Consider the following 18,750-nt stretch of genomic DNA (forward strand, 5'->3'; position numbering starts at 1 on the left):
GGATTGTACCCTTGAGTACAATCTTCTCTGCTTTGTCTAGTTTGATTACAAATGATTCAAGTAATGGAGTTTCTACTAATACTCTTGGGAAAAATCTGTGGTTTTATGTTACACGTGACTTGGGCCATTCTTTAAACCAGGGAGTAAGGAATGTTCATCATTCATATTTTATTAGTGTTCTCTGTACTTTCAACATTTACATTTAAAAGCGTGAAAAGAAAAACATTAGGAAATTGTTTTCAGGAATAATGCCACTGAGACACACACACGTGCATTTATAACACGCATACAATAACCCTTTACAGATATAGGCATGCACTTGTCTGCTCAGACCCTTTAAATCAGTTGTTACTCCTGCCTTGAGATTTTGAATTCAAAGGCAACCAAATAAAACACACTCAAACACAGCAGGATTCCCACCTCTCTCTGAAGCTTGCTAGGAGATTCAGCAGGTCAGAAAACGTTTCCCCTTTTCTTCACGTTTTCTTCCATTTTTATGATGGAATTTGAATAACTGATGGAAAAAAAAACAGTACCTATACCAACAAACAGCAAGCTTCCTGCAACGAATAGACCTCTTCTCTTCCATGTGTCTAGAAGCTGGCTCTAAAGGGCACTTTACTGAAAAAATAGCCCAACATTGACTGGTTCAAGGCTCTTAAATATGCTAATGACATCTGTGTCTCTTGAAAAAGGTATGTGTGTTGCTACAGTCTCCCCATACCTCCCTGAACCTGCCACTGCTCAGTGTGGATGTACCAGATAATGGAAGCTAAGGAGGTTCAAGAGGACCAAGAGTGGACCTGGGGATTGATCCAGTGGTTCCATGTGGTTCTCCATCCCCACTGGGTGCAGTGGGCAGCAGGGACACTGCAGCCCAGAATGACTCCTCAGCTTTACCTTTGGGGTGCTACAATTAAAATTAACTATCATCTGGCCTTTATTTTTCATATGGCGTCTATCCAGCATTACTTGCTATGCTCTCTGGCTCTCAGGAGTGGAAGCATAAGGCTTGGTGTGCTTTGGAAACATTGATTTCCACAAAACTATCCCCCTTTTCCTCAGCTTGCTGTCCTTCTTTTTTAGATGAACTGGTTGGAATTTGGATGGGAGTTTCGGAGTCCCCCAGCTGCAGAGAGGGGGAAGCCAGCAGGGTGCACTGTCAGATGTATGGCTGTGGGCTTGCTTTTCTTTTAACTCTTTCTTCAAAAACAGGATGTTGAACTAGATGGACCTCCACAGCCAGCCTGTATGTCCATCAAAATGCACTGTAGTAAACACAAATAACTCCAGTACATGTGGCTCCTTCCTAGTGAACTTAAGTAACTGGTTTGGCTCATTTCCTTCATTGCAGCTTCTCTTTGATTGGGGTAGTTGAATTAAAACAAATATAATAAGTATAATGCTGCTTGCAGTATAATAGACTCTAAACTGCACTCATACTTTTAGGAAAGAGCAAAAGATATACACAAGTGAGTGAGAAATGCTTTGTTAGCAGATTTGATTAGCTGCTATCTTCCTGTTTGGCATAAGAATAGTACAGTCCTGTAGGCACTTAGCCTACTGGACTGAACTGCTGTGTTAGCTTTTTGTTATGTCTGATCAGCTTGTTTCCAGCTTGGACACTGAGAAACAATCTTGTTGCGTGTTTTCAAAATAGGAAATCTTGCCTGTGCTTTTATTTCTCTTTGTAGAGAGTATCTCTCTTTGACCCGTCTGATTCCTCTCTCTAATACTATTCGGAGTGGCATTTTGTTACCTTTGCTTGCTCTACGATGAATTACCTATAGGCTAGGAGCTGTTCCAACAGCTCGAAGGTGGCAGAGTTGACTCTTGCACAATTAACTTGGTCTGTCCAAGCTCCTAAGATATCTCTGCTTTAGATGGCAAAGGAAAGAGTCTAAAATATAAAATCTGTTGTAGGAATTGAGGGAGAGGCACTGACTAGGAAAAGCATGGCTGCTCAGCTTTCTAATTCACATTGCTAATTCTAATTGCTGACACATCAAGCTGAATTGATTATCACGATTTCAAGTTAAAATGTGACGGCATTTCAAATGTAAAATCAAAAAAGAAAAAAAAAAAAAAAAAGAAAAACTTATATATATTCCTCGATAGAAGAACAAAGTATTAGTTAAGAAAAATAATGATTTCTTCTTTATTTCTGAAACAAGCTATCAAATAATCTTTCGTCAGAAAAATGTCAAAGCTGAAATGCCTGTTAGGAATTTCTAGAAAGAAAAAGCAGTTAGCTTTTGCTGTAACACCAGTAGGTACAGAGACCCCAAAAGAACTGAGTGTTTATGCACAAGCCTCATTTGTATCTGACCTTCAGCTTGACATAAGCCTTTGCTCAAACAGTTTGAAAAACCTGGGTTATAGTGAAGCCTTGGGTCCCCAAAGAGCACACTACAGAGAGATTAATGTGGCCAGATAAGGGTAAGGGATATGCCTTTGGTGTCATGGATTTGCCTGAATGAAGTTAAAACACATTTAAATGTTCTACTGCATCAGAGCTTGAGTGAGGGCATGTGATTTGTTGTGAGGCCTGATAACATAACATCAAAACGTGGACCATCTCCAGCAGTGGTCAGCTGATGCTGAGCCAGAGATGATCTCAAGTTTAAATATGAGTGCTATTACATAAAATCCAGTGAGTGTGAGAGCTGATGAGTCAAATCAGATCTGACAACTGAAAGTGAGAAATGCTGCCTTGTGCTTTGGAACTGTCAGTCTCTTATTTACACTGAGCTAGTAAACTCCCTGGAGCAGGAATGGTGCATTTGCTTCTGTGTTTGTACTAGGTTTAGCACGACAGCGGCCATGGCTAGGACAGCCTTACTTGCTGCAATACAGGTAACTAATATTAGTGTTTTCTGGATGTGTGTGCCTAGTTAGGGTTCCTCAGATACAGCAGAATTCTTGAAATTAAAACATACTGGTTTGGGGAAAATGTTATTTGATAGAAGTTTCCTGGGATGGAATTTCTCCTCAAAACCAAAGAAAGCGCAGTACTAGTATGGCTCTTACTTGGCATGCAAAAGCATGGCAGAGCAGAGACTTATGTCTGGCTCATCCCATATTTCAAGTGATTGCTTGAACTCCCAGGCTATTGGCTATTCTTCACTTACTAGTGTGTGCGTTGCCCTCTCCCTTCACATCTCTACAGGAGTCTTAACTTCATTTTGTTGCATATGAGCTGCTTTGTCAAAGTCTCAGAAAGCTGCATGGCAGAGGAAAAATATTTCCCAGATAAATCTGATAATAGGAAAAAAAGTAAAGCCTCATCTTGCTTTGGTGCACTTTGCACGCACTGTCTGTATTCGCGTAGCAGATGATGCAGGAGTGGAGCTCTGCTTCTCAATCGAGGTGAAGGGAACCGTTATCTGCCTCATTACTCTAGATTCCTTCCACAGTGGCAGAAAAGGTTGAAAGTGGAGATTCCATCCTTCTTGTTAAATCTCAGATAAGCGAGGAAAATACCCAGGGTAGAAGTCCGTTTCACAACAGGGCCTGGCTGAGACAAAAAAGAAACATCCTCACCTTGGCCATGTCCGTCTTCCTGCTTGGAGCTGGCTTTTCTCTCTCTCTCTCTCTTGCTCTTTTTTTTTGCCTTTTTTCCCCCCCTCTAAGTTCCAGTGTGAACGCTGTGGGGGAATGAGCCAGAGGTTATTTTGAATGGTAGCTGTTGCTGTGCTGCCTAAAATGAGCTGCACAAGAATAGCCTGCTCCCCAAAATATAAGTGGTCTTTGAGTTCCAAGTCTTATAAAAGCTTTTTTGCCTGTGGAGCACATGCCAGATGGAAAGTGCCCCTCTGATTTCCTCCAAACATGCATGCAGCTGTTACTGCTTCCCCTTTTTTTTCCTAATGAAATTTTTAGATCTCACCTGTTGACACATGCATTATAGGTTTTTTTTTCCCCTCCCTTGTTCTCCTAAAGGAAAATTACTTGAGATGTTTTGGAGAAATGACATAGGGTAGAAGCTGTGAAAATACCTTTGACATAGTTTTAAGGGTGAGAAATTTCAAATACCGGCAAGCCTTTGTGCCCACAATACAGTGCCTGGCTGCAGAGAGTCTTTGTTTATAGCTCGTTTTATTTTGTGAGACAGAAGCTGGAAACTGCCCAGGTCTTAGGGGGAATACCAAGCATTTAGCTTTGACAGAAATAGAGCCGCAGCTTTGGACACATTGAAAGAAATGGAAATCAAAGTGATGACCTAAATCCAAGTTACTGACGGTAAATACACACTGACAGAATTGAGGATTAGGTAGGAGGTACTTACGCAACAAAGGCACCGTTTACATGTTGTGCATCGGGGAAAGTTTATGATCTGTGCCTTTGTAAGAGCAGTCCATTTTTCATTAAAAAAAAAAGAAAACCAGGTCAAGGGAAAAGCCCTACTTCGTCTCCCAGCACCTACTGTATAGTGAACACAACCGGGTGCTCTGAAACACCGTGACGAATCTGGCAGAAAGTGTCTGCGCCGTTGCGGTGCTCCAGCTAGGCTTCGGACCACCTGGAAATCCAGCTTGTGGCACTCTCGTGTCATACAGCTCTCCGGCTTTGCAGGAGTCTCTGGTGTTTAATTCACCCCGGACTACCCCGTCGGCGTGACTCGGCCCTGCCTGCCCGCAGCCTGGCCCTTGCGATGCTGTTAAGCGTGACCCGGGAGGGAGGAATCCTAAACAGGGGAGTCCTAAGCAGAGTCTCCTAAAGCAGGACTGGAGGGGAGACAACAGATTTTCATTAAGCTTTTTAAGAAAACAAGACTGAGGTGAAGATAGAAAAAACTAGAAGGTTGGTTAGGGAGCAAATGGAAAAATATTCTCGAAGGAAAATGTAATTGTGACTGAGCTAATCTTACACACCTCTTAACTAACTGCTACCTCTAACTGAATGCCAAAACTGAACGTTTAGCAAACTCGGCTCAGTTTTACTGACGTCTGATGCTCATCTTTTCTCTTTCGCTGGGTTATACAGGGCACGTGATACGGCACGCGCCGAGCGTGTGGCAGGCTTCTCTGTTGCACCTGGATGGTTAGGTATTGTTTCATGAGAATATCAGCACAGCTTGCGATCGTAGCGCATGACAACCGTGACTCACAGGCTGGATGTCAACAAGAATCTGACTCCGGCAACCATCAGAGAAACCTGTGTTTCCCCGCGGAAGGCCATAAGCGAGGCCGTGCCTGGCACATGGGAATGTTCGGAAGGGGGCTCTAAACATACGCAATTATTTGCATATATACAGCCTGGACCTTTAGAAGGATAAGAGCTAGGAAATCTCCATTCTTTCTCGGCTGCATTAGCTGGCAATGTCTGTGGTCAAGAGGCAGGTTGGTTTAGAGAAAACCTCACGGCATCGTTAGGGCTGTGTTTAAGGCTGTGCGTGTTTAAGGGCTTACAGGTGCAGGCAGGTCCTTCGGTGCTTCTGAAAACCCCAACAGACGTCTTTCAAAGGGGAGTACAAATACCTGGATGTTTTCATTACCTGGAAGATCCAGGAAGAAGGCGAGAAAGAATATAGAAAATCATCTCACCTCGTGGCAACCAGACCTAATTTGGTTTCAGTTTCCAGCAAAATAGAAGGACCAAAGATTATTTGTTCTGGAGCAGAAACAGACCATTAGACCCAAAATGAAAAAAATCAAGTGCTGCTTTGTTTATGCTGCAATATTTCTTACGGAGCGATTCAGTTTTAATAATATTGAAAGAAAACCTGAAACTTTTTCTGAAATGAAAAATTGTCTAGAATGGAGATAAAATTTGAAACGTACTCTCTTTGTTTTTCCTAACAATATTTTACCTCAACATTTAACCTTTCTTTAAAAAATGTGAGGTCTTTTTCTATCAGTTTCTCTACTAAGCGACAGAGCACCTCAGGAGATCTCAGGTTTAAATTCTCATTATTGTCTGTATATGTTTATTATATTGAATTGACAAAAATTGTCATCCTGAAACCACAGGATCGCAACCTGTGCCATCCACTCTAGTGAAGAGGGACCGAAAACCTACAGATGACTTACCAAAAATGAATCTGTAGCAGAGCGACCAGAACTGACTCGCTATACTGAGATTAATTCACAAATAATACAGGTTCTCCACGCTGCACACGCGTTTCTGTGCATTTCCTCTTTATGTGTTAAATATCCTTCAGAGCTTGGCCAACGACGTTTAAGGTCTTCACGCTCTCAGTTGCCAGCTAGATATCGTCAGGGGCCGCTGGGTGATAGCGAGGGTATTTATAGCTGTCCCCAAATGTCCACCTCCATCTGCAAGCAGGCCGAGGGCTGCCCGCGCGGTTTTGGGGCGTTCGGGAAGCCGTGCCGGGGGCAGCCGGGCTTTGTGGCCTTCTGCCCGCCTGCTCTTTCGAACTTGGCGTCGTGGGAGTCGTGAGGATGAAGAAGCCCTGTCGTTATTTTCTGGCTTTGGAGGAGGGGTGGTTGTTGTTGTTGTTGTTTCAATTTTTAGTCGGCTTCCTGTATTTACTTTTTCATCCTCCTCGGGTGGTGTACGGACTTCACGTGTTCGCTGGGTTTAACAGCTGCAAACAGACAGGAAAGACCTTATCGATGCTTCCCGCGCGCGTGGGAACCGAGCCCTGCGGAGCTGCCGAGGGGCACAATGTGCAAAGCACGTTCGGAAGCTCCCTGCTCCCCTTCCCCCCAAACTGCCCTTAATTTACTACAAAGAAGCAATCACAGATCCTGGCTTCCGCTTCCTGGAAGGGGATTCAAAGTCCTTGCAGAAAGCTGTCTGACACAGATACCTGAAACTGGAGATATTCTTACCTGAGCGATACAGTCCCTGTTTATGTTATCTACATCTGCCTGCTGTTTCTAAACACTGAATTACATTGTGCTATGCTGAATTTAAAAGTGCTCTCCCAAACACGGGCACGTCCCAAATACCCTTTTGTGCTAGCGTAGCGTATAGCAGAATCTGTGTAATGTGAACTCACTTCTTTGAAGGCTCTTTTAGATGCACTTTTTTTTTTTTTTTTTTTTTGCATAAAAATGAAGCTGTTGTCAAAGTGTATGTCACAGGCAAATTGGCAAGGACACGTGCATGTGACCCTCGCTCTGACACGCACAAACAGCGGGAAAGACGTCCGCCGCGAGGCAGCACCCCGTGCCGTTAGGGGACGCGGGAGCAGCCAGGCGCTGCGTGTGGCCAGCCCTGCCCCTTGCGTGTTCGGCCCCAGCACTTCTCCACCTGCAAGTTATTCCCTGATCAGGACTGAGAGGAGTATGCTGATTCTACCGTGTTTTTAAAGCTGGGCCAAATTTTTTTTTTTTATTTCCTGTGCTTCTCCAGCTGAGCAGAAGTTTTGCCAGTCTGGGTTATTTGAAGAGGAACGTAAAGGAACTTCGAATCCTATTATAAAAAGAGCAAAAAAAGAGCCGCTTGCGTTGTCTCTGCCTGGCTGTCTCTTCTGCTGGGGAAGCAGCACCGCCTCCCACCGCCTCCCACCTCCAAATGATAGCCGGGGCGGAGGGGGCAGTTATTAACCTGCTTCGCGGAGCTGGTGCCTGATATTAGCATGCTTGGCTCACATTTTTCTAATAACATTCTCATAACAGTTAAAATCATTCCTTCTGAGACAGAAGCAAACTCCTTTAGCATTTTTTGAAAGAGGAGAGCAAACATATAGGATAAGATTTGGGCCAGGGGGGAGAGGAGCCTAAAATCTAGTCTAGGTTTGCATTTCTGTCATTTTAAACGATGTCAACATAGATGGAGGGATAACCTGCTCCCCCTCATTTGTACCAGTATAAAAATGCTTTTATCACTATAGCTTATTCCAGTTTGCAAAAGCAAAATAGGAGATATCACTATGACTGCACTTATACAAGAATTTTCATCAGCTTTCCAGTGCCAAGGGGGGAGAGCTGTACACGTACGCCATACAGCTGTGCTGGTAAAGCTTTGAAGCTTAAGAGGTCTGAGGCACCCGCATGTTGCCAAAGAGCCTTTAGGAGCCTGCAACAGTCCCATCCAAAGGTTTACTTTCACCCTTTGCCTGTGTTTACAGAAGAGTGTAAATAACCAGCAAAAAGAGTGTTAAAGTGCCACGTCTCTGGAAGACATGAGAGATGAGTGTCATCAAACAAAACCAGGAAAGGGGGAGAGGAAGGGCAGAGTTACGAATGACAGGAAGGTGGATATTAAAAACAAGAAAGAATAAGGAGGATAGACACATCAGACTGAAATAGCACTTGTGAGAAAACTCTCCCAGCAACTACATTCTGTCTTAAAATGAAAGATAGGGGAAGGGGCAGTGGAAAACTGTCAAGAGACCCTTAGTTTAATCCAAATCCAGAACCAGCTATAGAGGAAGGAAATGGGAACCTTTCGCTATAAAAATCTGAAAGTCTGCGTTCTTTTGCACACTCAAAAGACACAAAAGAGAGGCAGAGAGAAAGTTATTGCAAGACACTGTGGCTTATCTCCTATGCCTGCAGGTATTCTGGGGTCTGAAATTCCTATATGGAGGAGGCTTTTCTTCTTTTATTGCTGTCAACAAGGAATTTAGAAACCACAAAAAGCGCCACATTAATTTAGGTTTTGTTTTGGCTGTATTTTTTGATTGCTTCATTAAAAGCAGCAAGGAGAGAAAAGGGATTCAGATGACATAAAGAACAAGCCAAATACTTGGCATGTGGTTTCCTATCAGAATCACGTAATTAAACTATCTCCTTATTCCTAACATTGTGGAGCGGGGCCCTGTATGTTCTAGGCAATTATGCTTTACAAAGAATTAAATAAATTGCTGATTTTGCAGAAGGAAATTAAAATGCTAAGTGCAGTCCAAAGTGAGAGGGAGGTTCACATTTTTCAGAGCAGAAGATAAAATGTTTAAATAGTTCCATGGAAATTCTCTGAAGAGAGTAAATTTACCTATTGAAAGATTTCTCTTTCCCTTTGAGATTTAGGTTTGGATTAATTTTAATGTTTGTCAGAGTAATGACATTCACATCTTCCACCTTTTAATAGCTTTGATTACTATTTTTTTAATTGTTTGCTCATAAATCCACCAATCTGGGACCATTATACATTGTATTTTGGCTCAAGACCATAGAAAACAATGGCTTAAATCCCATACATACTTTGGCATCCACTCAATATCTAGTACATTCATTTATGCTAAATTTACTTCTGTTTTCAATATTTCCAGTGTGCCCTAACCCTTTTGACCTACAATCTGCTGTAAATCCCTTTTAGTACTCACTGACACGTGACTTTATAAATTATGAACGGGACACTAAGATGATCCTATGACTGAACCCAGTATTTAGACTACAATTGAAAGGTCATAATTCTGGGCAGGTTTAAAGGCACAGCTTGTAACAACGGTTAGCACATGATTCAATCTTTGACCTTAAAAGCAAAAGGAAACCCAAGGTTCCTGCCTCACCACTACTATGCACACATCATTTTAAACAAAGTAGTGCCTTCATCAGATAGATGAAGCAATTTGAATTATTCATTCCTCTTAGCCTGCATCTTGGAAAACTCTGGCATGGGTAAACACTACAATGTTCTGAATTTCAGAGGACTCTGAGGGTGTATAGATTCAGCAGCTCCCTGAATCCTTTCCTGGAGGAGAGAGAGGCTAGAGAGGCTACACACATTTTCATACCATATTTTGCTTGCTTGAAACCTCAGATATTTTGCTACAACTGGAGCAAAACTGCAAATCTAAGGGACTTTATCCAGTAGTCGAGAACTCCATGTGATTTGATGTGCCATTTCAAACGAAACAGTCCAAAGCGTTTTAGAGATTCGGAGCAAAATTGATGAGTTCAGCTTTCCACTGAAATCACGAGAAGATCCTCCTTAGCTGCCTATCAGCTTAGCACAGATCCAAGCCGGCTCCACAGCTGATTCTCTCATCCCTCGGTAACTGTGATTTGCTAGAAGTCTTCTTGAGCCCAAGGCACAGGCCACTGTGGCAGCAAAAAATCTAATTGTGCTCTAGAGCATGGCAGCATGTGGGGGTAGGAGCATCAGGCTACCTCAGCTGGTGGCATCAGAGATAAACCTGGAGTGCCTGTTTCTGTCTGCTGATTCTAAAAGGAGATGAGCAGGAGTCTTAAATGGAGACATTTCCAGCGTAGAAGCATATACAGTTAGGGGGGATGAATGCCCATGTACCTGAGGCACATCCAGTACGGTAGGCTGCGTACCACTATTCAGCAGTGCTCAGCACCTGTGTAAAGGCTTTTTACCTTGCTGTGTGGGCATAGTCCCAGTGACGCCAGCTGATACCGCATGTGACCACAGCAAACCAATTACTTGGGTTTTGCAGGTCTGTCTCTTGAGGAGAGTGGGATCCAAACTTGCAGTTTCCTCCAGTGTGTGGTTTACCAGGGCATCCGGAGCTTTATCTGATCATCCATGGCCAACTGAGAGGATGAGCACTTGCAAAAACTGGTTTGGAATCAGTGCAAGAATATGAATTCTTGTATGCCTGCATGAAAACCCGTTGCAGAATAAACTCATCGGTGAGCAAAGAGAGTATAATTTACACAGAAAAATTATTTGCATTGCTCTTCTGGTCAGCAACTTAGCAAGGCTACTTTTACCACCTGCCCTGCCTAGTACCCAATAAAAATTTGACTTGGCTTTTCATGCCCATGGTTTTGGAAGCACTTACGTCCACTTTTCAGGGAAAGCAGATTACAAAATTATAGGTAAATAAAAAGGGAACCAAATCTGGTTGGGAAAAAAAAAAAAAAAAAAAAAAAAACTCCAAAAATTCAAAGCTTTTCACTTGGCAACCTTTGGAATAACAGACTACTGCTCATAACATTGCATAACATAAGAGAACATTACTCACTATGAAGTGATGTAATGTGACAGCTGGTATTTGGAAACTTCAGCTATACACTAGCTATATGTTGTCTTGACTTGTTACAATACTTGCAAGGTACTCCATGCATGTAGCACAAATGTATGGACACAGCCAATGTACAGCTCTCATGAAGACTCTATACCTTCTGCTGGCACAAACCTTTATTTCTCTCTCTCGTTCAGTTTCCAGTCACAGTCCTCTTGCACTTGCATCTCTGCTGAAAGTCACAGCAGTTAGTCAGAAAAGACAAACGGTAGCACGTTAGATTAGTGCTCTTGCAAAGACAGAGTAAGGCCCTTGGATGGACACCTTGTGCACAGGAACCTGCCAGAAGACTATCCTTTTAATGTAAGCAAATTGCAGTGTGGAGAAATAATCCAAATATTCTTCACTCACATTCTCAATTTTGTGGATAGACAGGCTAATTTAAAAACAAGTTTTGACAAATGCTTTACATGGTGTCCCCCACTGGACACTGCCCTACTGTAAAACCTGCCCTGATGGCTCAGCCTAAAAGGTACAAAGACCATGCTTACGCTGCCTCTTATAATTTAATTTCTTTTAAATTTAGTTATAACTTAATAGCTACTTTCAAATCTAGGTTCACCTATCCTTCCTTCTGCAGACCTCCAAGCTTAGTCTCTAGTCCACTGTCTGTCCATGAGACAGACTTGTGTACAGAAACTGGCAGCAGTTGGAGTCAGAGGAAAAAAATAATGGAAATAGAGGTGGGACTTTCCAAAATATTCACACTAAGCTAAGTGTTCCCACTTAGGACAACAGCGGACCCTGAGTTTGCTTCATTCAGCAACTCAGTTTTGCAGAAATAAGAGATTTGTTCTTGCAGATCCCTTTCCCTTGCCTCTATCTGCACTGTCCCTCCTGTTCTTCCTTTGCTTTGATTGCTTTCCCCTAGGAAACGTGATCTGGGGATCTCCCATCTTCTATTTTTATTCTAGGTCTGGATCATTCTGAGCTTGCAGAAGGCTATACTTCTCAGGCTGTATTACAAATACCTTTCATGCTCTCTCCTGACCTTCTCCCCCTTCCACCATATATCATTTTTACCATCCCAGTTTTGGTTAAAGAGAGAGGGGGAGAGGGGATTCTGTTTCTGCGCTGACCTCAGGCGAGCACGGCTGGCCCTGCTCTTCCATGTCGTGCAGCAGCCAAGCGGCTCGCTGAGGGGCCAGGTCGCTGCCCCAGACGGGCCGAGCACTGCAGACCTTTCACCCTCTGCGCTCTCGGTGTGCCCCTCACGCACCACTGCTAGGAGAGCACCCCTGGAGCAACAGCATGGCATGAACTTCAGGAAAAGGAAAACTTTTTTCAGCTATCAGAATCCCTAAAATAGCTCTGAGACTGTGAGGAAGAGGAAAAGAAAAGACAGGCAAAAAAATCCCCGTGTGAATTCATTTACACGCTTCTGATATAAGACAAGGTTTTAGGACAAGCAAGGCTGGAATTGGTGCAGGTCTAAAATGTCCTTTCCATACTCCAAAGTTACACCCATTTATTAATGATATTATTTTAGAGGCACGTCTTAAATCTAAAGGAAGTAGGACCCAAATGCTGAATGAAAAAGTTGTCCTTGCCTCTTGTTGTCCGTGTAGCCTGTTACCGGTTGCTGTACCCAGAAATCCAGAGGCCATTGCACTGATATCTCTCCATTGAATTTAATGGCCATTACATTAGCCCTTAATCTTCACCAGTTTCTTGAAACATTCAAAGCTTCTCTGGATTTGTGGAGGGTTTTTTTTTTAATGTTTCTCTGTTCATTTCCTCCTTTTCTTTCTTTCTTTCTTTTTCTTTTTTTTTTTTTTTTTTTTTTTTTTTTTTTTGTAATAGTGCTTATTAGTTCTAGAAAGATAAGATCTAAACATCACAAAAAGGTCATGTACATTCTCACACACTCTTTAACACAGAGATAATAATAGATCACTTCAGGTTATATGAACCTCTTCTTTCCTTCTCTGAAATGAGTTATATGAAAATAAAAAGTATCACATTTGTAACTGTGTTAAGTGACATGTCAACAAAACAGTTCCTTTCTCAAGTCAGTAGATTATGGAGTTGTTAAATATGCTCTTCAGTAGATGTTAATTAATATGGAAGACTTGTGTTTTTATTAGTTATAAATAGCTTAAGTGGGTGATAGGCAAGCGGTTCTTCCTTGCCACATAACTTTTGTGTGTAAACTGCAGCACAGTAATTACGTAGAGTATGATTCATAGGAAGCCCCATAGTAAAGACTTGTAATAGGATAGTTAAAAAAAAAAAAAAAAAAAAAAAAAAAACTACTCAGGGCTGTAAAAAGCCTAGCAGGTCACCATCTTTATTTTCCCCACTGACAATGCTGGACTGTTCCCTGTAATATTTCCTTTTGGAAATTACTGTCTAATAAACTTAATTAAAAGGGAAAATTTCCAGGCATCAATCTACATGTTTATTATTCAGCTTTATCTGAATATTTGCTACAGAAGTTAAAAAGTCAAGTGGAAAGTACATTGCACCATAAAGAACAGGGAGATCTAAGATGCACTGCTTTTCCGTGTCTTTGCTCTCTCTTATTTTTCTGACTTATTTATTAAAAATGTTCATTTTGGTTAAAAGCATCCTCTAAAGATGTATCTCTATAGAACCCACCACTATGGGACTTTAGAACCATTTTACAATTGGTGATAAGAGTAACACCCCTGTTTAGGGTAACTTAGACACTTATAAACAATTTTTCACAGACATACTTTGCATGAGTGCTGAGGACAGTTTCGTATTAGGGAAAAATGTTGCACTGTAAAATTACTTATATAACAATAACAGAAAAGTGTGGAACTTTCCTCTATAAAGGTGCAACTGGGCAGACTCCATATCCTTAAACGAGTCGTTGTCTCGGATCAAGTCAGTCTTCTTTCCCTTCCTTCCCACGTAAACCTCAGGCTTCAGTCACTTAAGTGGATGGTAAAATCTGTTCTCTGCCGGAGAACATTCGCTCAGAGCAAAGTGAGCGAAGCGGCAGCGCTGTTGTTTGGACCTTTCGTGCAGTGAGATCCCAGAGCTCCCATAATCACTGTTGTCAATCAGCATTTCAGATCCCTGAAGAATAAAGAACTATTTGCTTCACATAACCCATCAGCACCATTGTCTACCAACACCAGAGATGTTTTTGTATTGTGCCTGTGACAAGTGGTAGCTGGGTAGGCTGAGCATATTTTAATTCAGGAGCCTCATTCACACTTTCTTTTATATATATATATATATATGTATATATATATATTTTTTTGGTCATTGCTTAGCTTTCTAGCTTTGTGGAAAGGACTCTCTGCAGCCGAGCAGCACAACTCTTAGGTGCTCTAATCCCATCAGACTAGACCTTGTACAAACACATAACATGACAGATTTCTTTTCAAAAATGTTTTTATTATAAAGGTTTTGAGTGTATCTATTTCTGATAGGCTTCTCTAGATTCTGTTGTAATAAAGCAGTTCATGAGGAACAATAAAAGAAATTCTCTTCCACTACTTAATCCTAAAATTTCTACAGCAACCTGTATCTTGATATACTTACAAAGGAAAGGTTATAGGTATATGCACTGATCAAAAAAAATCTTTCTTGACCTGATTTTGCAGCTGACTATATTAAGAGACATAAGTGCATAGGTAACCAGAATGTACTTCCAGGGCTCATATAAACTATTTGTTTTTAACTGGTCTCTAGTGCTTCTATTGTCTTGAAGACAATTTTCCATTGTTGAGTTAACTATAATTATAATGATAGTATCACAAGTAATGCAGTAAAAGTTTTGGAAAAAACATAGCTCAGGTCCTAAATTTACACACCAACAGAAGTTTGTCACTAAGATACAGAAAAGTGCTAAGATACAGACTTAAATCATTTTGATTTTAACTGGAATTAATTTCATACTTACAAGTTCTTTCTTCCTGTCTCTTCCATCCAGATAAAAGTCTCTGTGGAGTTTGCTGTTGCTCTCAGACTCATCTCTAGGCATCTGTAAAGGAAAAGAGAATGAATGCAGCACTCTCTCAGAAGAAGGTACTGATTTTCTTTGATTAGTTGGCAGTACTAAATACACATAAAATTCATATTATTTTCTCTCTATCCATTATTGCCAATGATAGTACCTTAGCATGAGCAAATGAAGACATCATTTTACCTGCAGGATCGAAGTTGATAAAAAGGAGAAAAAAGAATTACTATAAAAATACTGTTGCTACCTCTTGATGTGGCCACTGTAATTAGTAGAATGGATTTTGTTAATGAGGATATGAATAAAGAAAAATGAATAATTTAAAATTTCATTCTGCTTTCCCAGTTCCAGTATAAATGAACTGTCTAATACAATACACTTTAGGAACATCCTATTGAACAAGTATGCGCATACACACACACAGTTGTGATTTTATGTATATTAGTATAGATTTTTTTATTGCAATCATATACTACCTACTTTGAACTCCAAACAGTGTTGAGAAGCATTTAATTGCAGGTGAGGCAGGATCAGAATGTCCGCTGCCTCCAGGCAACTCCCAAATAGCTGAAATGATGCCAGCAAACATGCTGGGATTGGAGTTGTGAGAAAAATGACTTAACGTGGTCAAATTAGTTTGAGGGGGAAGGGATGGCAGGTGAGAGAGGAGGAAAATTTCATTGGAAGCCTTAGAACCTAAAATTCTTCTTAGAGTCACTGTTTGGGGGCAAAGGAGCATGAACTTTATCGCTTTGCCTGAAGAAAACCAGGAGAAAAAGGTTGTCTGGACAGCCCTTTGAATTGCAAGATCATCTCCTCAAGAGCACTTACTTGCTTTGTTGAGCTTAATGAGAGTTAGATCCTGGAGTTCCCTGAAGGAAGAGAGAGCGAGGGTCACTGGAGGAGTGGGGCACAGCCATGTGGAGCACTGGGCTGGGAGTTACAAGAAAGGCACTTGGAAACAAAGAGGGGAAGCAGGAATCCAGAGCGCGGACAGTCACGTGGGGTGAGGCTGGGAAGTCGTACATAATCCTTTCGAAGACCAGCCTTCTAAAAAAGTCATTGTTCGAGTCCTGGCGTGGTTTACATCTGTGCGTACTATGGACGAGTTTCTCTAATCATTTGAGGGCATGGGCCTGTAATTTAATTATTTTGAGTTCAGTTGCTAAATAGTATTAAAGTAAAAGGATAAAATTGCACAGCTGACAACATGCAGTCTTAAAACTCTTTATGGCTGTAGGTACCTGAATTCTTGCAAAGACTGACATAGTTTTTCTTCCTCAAACACAGCTTTATATTCAATCACCAAAAGTGGGAAACAAACCAGCTCTTTGGGAAAACACATTTAAGGAATGCTGCCAACTAGTATCTACTGGCCCTTGCTTAGTAGGTGATTTTCTGACATGCACTGAGAGGGTGTTTTAATTAACATTTCAAAAAAAAAAAAAAAAAAAGGCAGAAGAAAGAATGATTTTTCATCTTTCAGAAGGTCAAAAGGTGTTCAGATATAGAAATGGATATAGTACAAGAGCCTAAAGAGATAGACAGACATGTCAAAACACTTAGACACCACATCCCCTTAGAGTAGCTATTTTCTTTCTGTTATCATGTTAAATGGAGGTATTATAGAAATTAATCTCCTGTTCAGACATGCTCAAAAGATAAGGCAGCAGTGGAGGTAGGTACTTCTTGTTTAGAGTGCCCTTGCTATGTTTGGCTGAAGTAATGCGGTGCTTGGAATAAAATAGTTGTATAATTATTTAGCAATATTGTTACCACATTGCAATCAGCACTACAAATGGATATCATAACTTATTATAATCACATACACAAGTGTGAAAGGTTAACCTGAGATAGTTCTTAGCCAAGAGTGCAAGAGTGCAAGTCACCTGTTCAATCCTGGAAGTGATAAAAGGAGAAGGCTTGCAACTGGGAAAACCTTTCAGCTTCAGTTCATGTGCTTCTCTGTAGCAGAGACCATCAGTCATGCTGAACTGTACTGAAAGCTCCCTGGTGCACTTCATTTGAACTTTTAAACTGCTTAAGTCAGCTTTTGTTCAAGCTGGGACCCCCAGATCAAACTGGCCTCGTATGAAAGAGGTTGGTTTACAATAGGGAATCTCATCCATTTTCCTAAGACACAATTTGCTTCTGAGTCTGCACATAAAGAAATAACCAGTTTTACCATGCAGAAAAAATGCCTCACGCCTCATGTGTGTGTGTGTGCACACATACATGTGTGCTCCCACATGTGGAGAGCATGGACATTGCCTGACTAAATGGCTCTTCAACAGAAAGCAAGCAAAACAAAAAAAAATTCCGCCCATCCTTTCTTGTCAATACAAATGGCATAGTAAAGCCCTCTCATATATGAAAATTAAAATGAATTTATTTATTGTATTCAAGCTTGTACTGGATGTAAGAAAGTAACGAAATTCCACTAAGCATGCATTTTTGTTCTAAGCAGTTTTGGGAGATGCTCTAAGTTGAATGAGGAGCACAGTGTAAGGAAAAGCTGACAGTCTCAGTAGAGCCCAGCTCCCTAACCCTTGAAAAGAGCCTGTACACCTACAGGAAAGAATTTTTTTTGAACTCTTTCTGACAAGAGACTTTTGACAGATCAAATGCTCTTGAAAGTACTGAAAATAGATAATTTTCCAAATATATTTCCCCAAATATATTTCCAAAACTGATTTGCAGAATGATCCAAGAGAAGGAGAAATCTCATGCTCTGAGGACAGATCCCATAGGCTGTATTCAGATCCAGATGAATCTGCATGGATATCTGATTCTGACCTGGTGACAACAAGTACTGGGGCAGGAAACATCTCAAAATACCATCAAAATAGTAATATGGGAGAGGGTCATATTCCATGCCCTCATTAGCCCATCAATATATGTATTATTCTCATCTCTGGAGTATGTTGTGGGCTTAATACTTAATATAGTCATTTTTCCATAGCAGTCAGAGCCTGGAGAAGGGAAGGTGCTGAAGAAGTACAAAATATCAGCATTACAGTAAATTACAGAGGGGAAGCACACTGTAATTTCCATGTGAAAACAAACTGGAGCTGTATGCTGACTGCTTGGTGGGTGGCGAGAGGAGCATTGATGCTGTGATCTACAGCCTCCTGGAAAATAAAAATCTGCCTGATTAAACTACACGTTTCTTCAAACACTGAACAATTAGGCAGGGTGGAGGCTGGTTTCAAACAAGCATAAATCTTTCTTCCCTCTGCTTGAATCTCACGCTGATAGGAGTAAGTTTTCTTATCAGCCTCTGATGGTAAGAAATAAGAACCTAGATAAAGTTGTTTATCCTAGTCAGGTATTGGCATGATGTGAGAAAACACACTGGGAGACCAGATGTTCTGAAGTTGGCCACCACAGGCATTTGCTCAAAAGCAGGAAAAACGATTTTCCCTCCTTTTTCCCTGGCCTCATTTTGCCTGTTGTTATTTCATACAAACACCTTTTCTTTATCCTTCCAAAGACCATAAACTCTTCAGAGCAGGGAACAGTTTCTTCTCCTGTGCACATTGCTCCCTGACTTCTGTGGGGCCTGGTGATTTTGAGCACTATCAACACAAAAATGATAAATAATACTCAGGATTGAGGAAAACATTCAACTGAATATAATGAATAGGATTTAAGCACATGTTTAGTAATTCATTAGGCCATACCAGTAGCCACCAATCCCATACAGAACAGTGTTGACAGCTCAGCTATTAGGTAACTTTTATCTCAATGTATCAGCAAAGTTGCCTGGTGCTTGCAATGCCCTGGATAACAGCTTAGCAGGAATGGGCAATTACATTTCTTTTAGTTCCTCTGGGTGGTTTGATCATAGTTGGAAGTGTGGGTCAGTAGGAGCTTGTTTGCAGCTATCTAGCCTGTGCCC

The 18,750-nt window shown here is 41.3% G+C and overlaps 1 long non-coding RNA gene across 1 annotated transcript; it reads right to left on the reverse strand.

The window, feature by feature from the left end:
• Positions 1–13,141: 13,141 nt before the first annotated feature.
• LOC134149056 (uncharacterized) lies at positions 13,142–15,774 on the reverse strand. The gene is made up of 3 exons (XR_009960350.1): positions 15,681–15,774; positions 14,790–14,870; positions 13,142–13,957 (listed from the first exon to the last, which is right to left on the reverse strand). It is a non-coding gene; the product is annotated as an uncharacterized LOC134149056 (long non-coding RNA).
• Positions 15,775–18,750: the final 2,976 nt, after the last annotated feature.

This window comes from Rhea pennata, chromosome 19 (genome assembly GCF_028389875.1).
Source record: "Rhea pennata isolate bPtePen1 chromosome 19, bPtePen1.pri, whole genome shotgun sequence".
Lineage (NCBI taxonomy): Eukaryota > Metazoa > Chordata > Aves > Rheiformes > Rheidae > Rhea > Rhea pennata.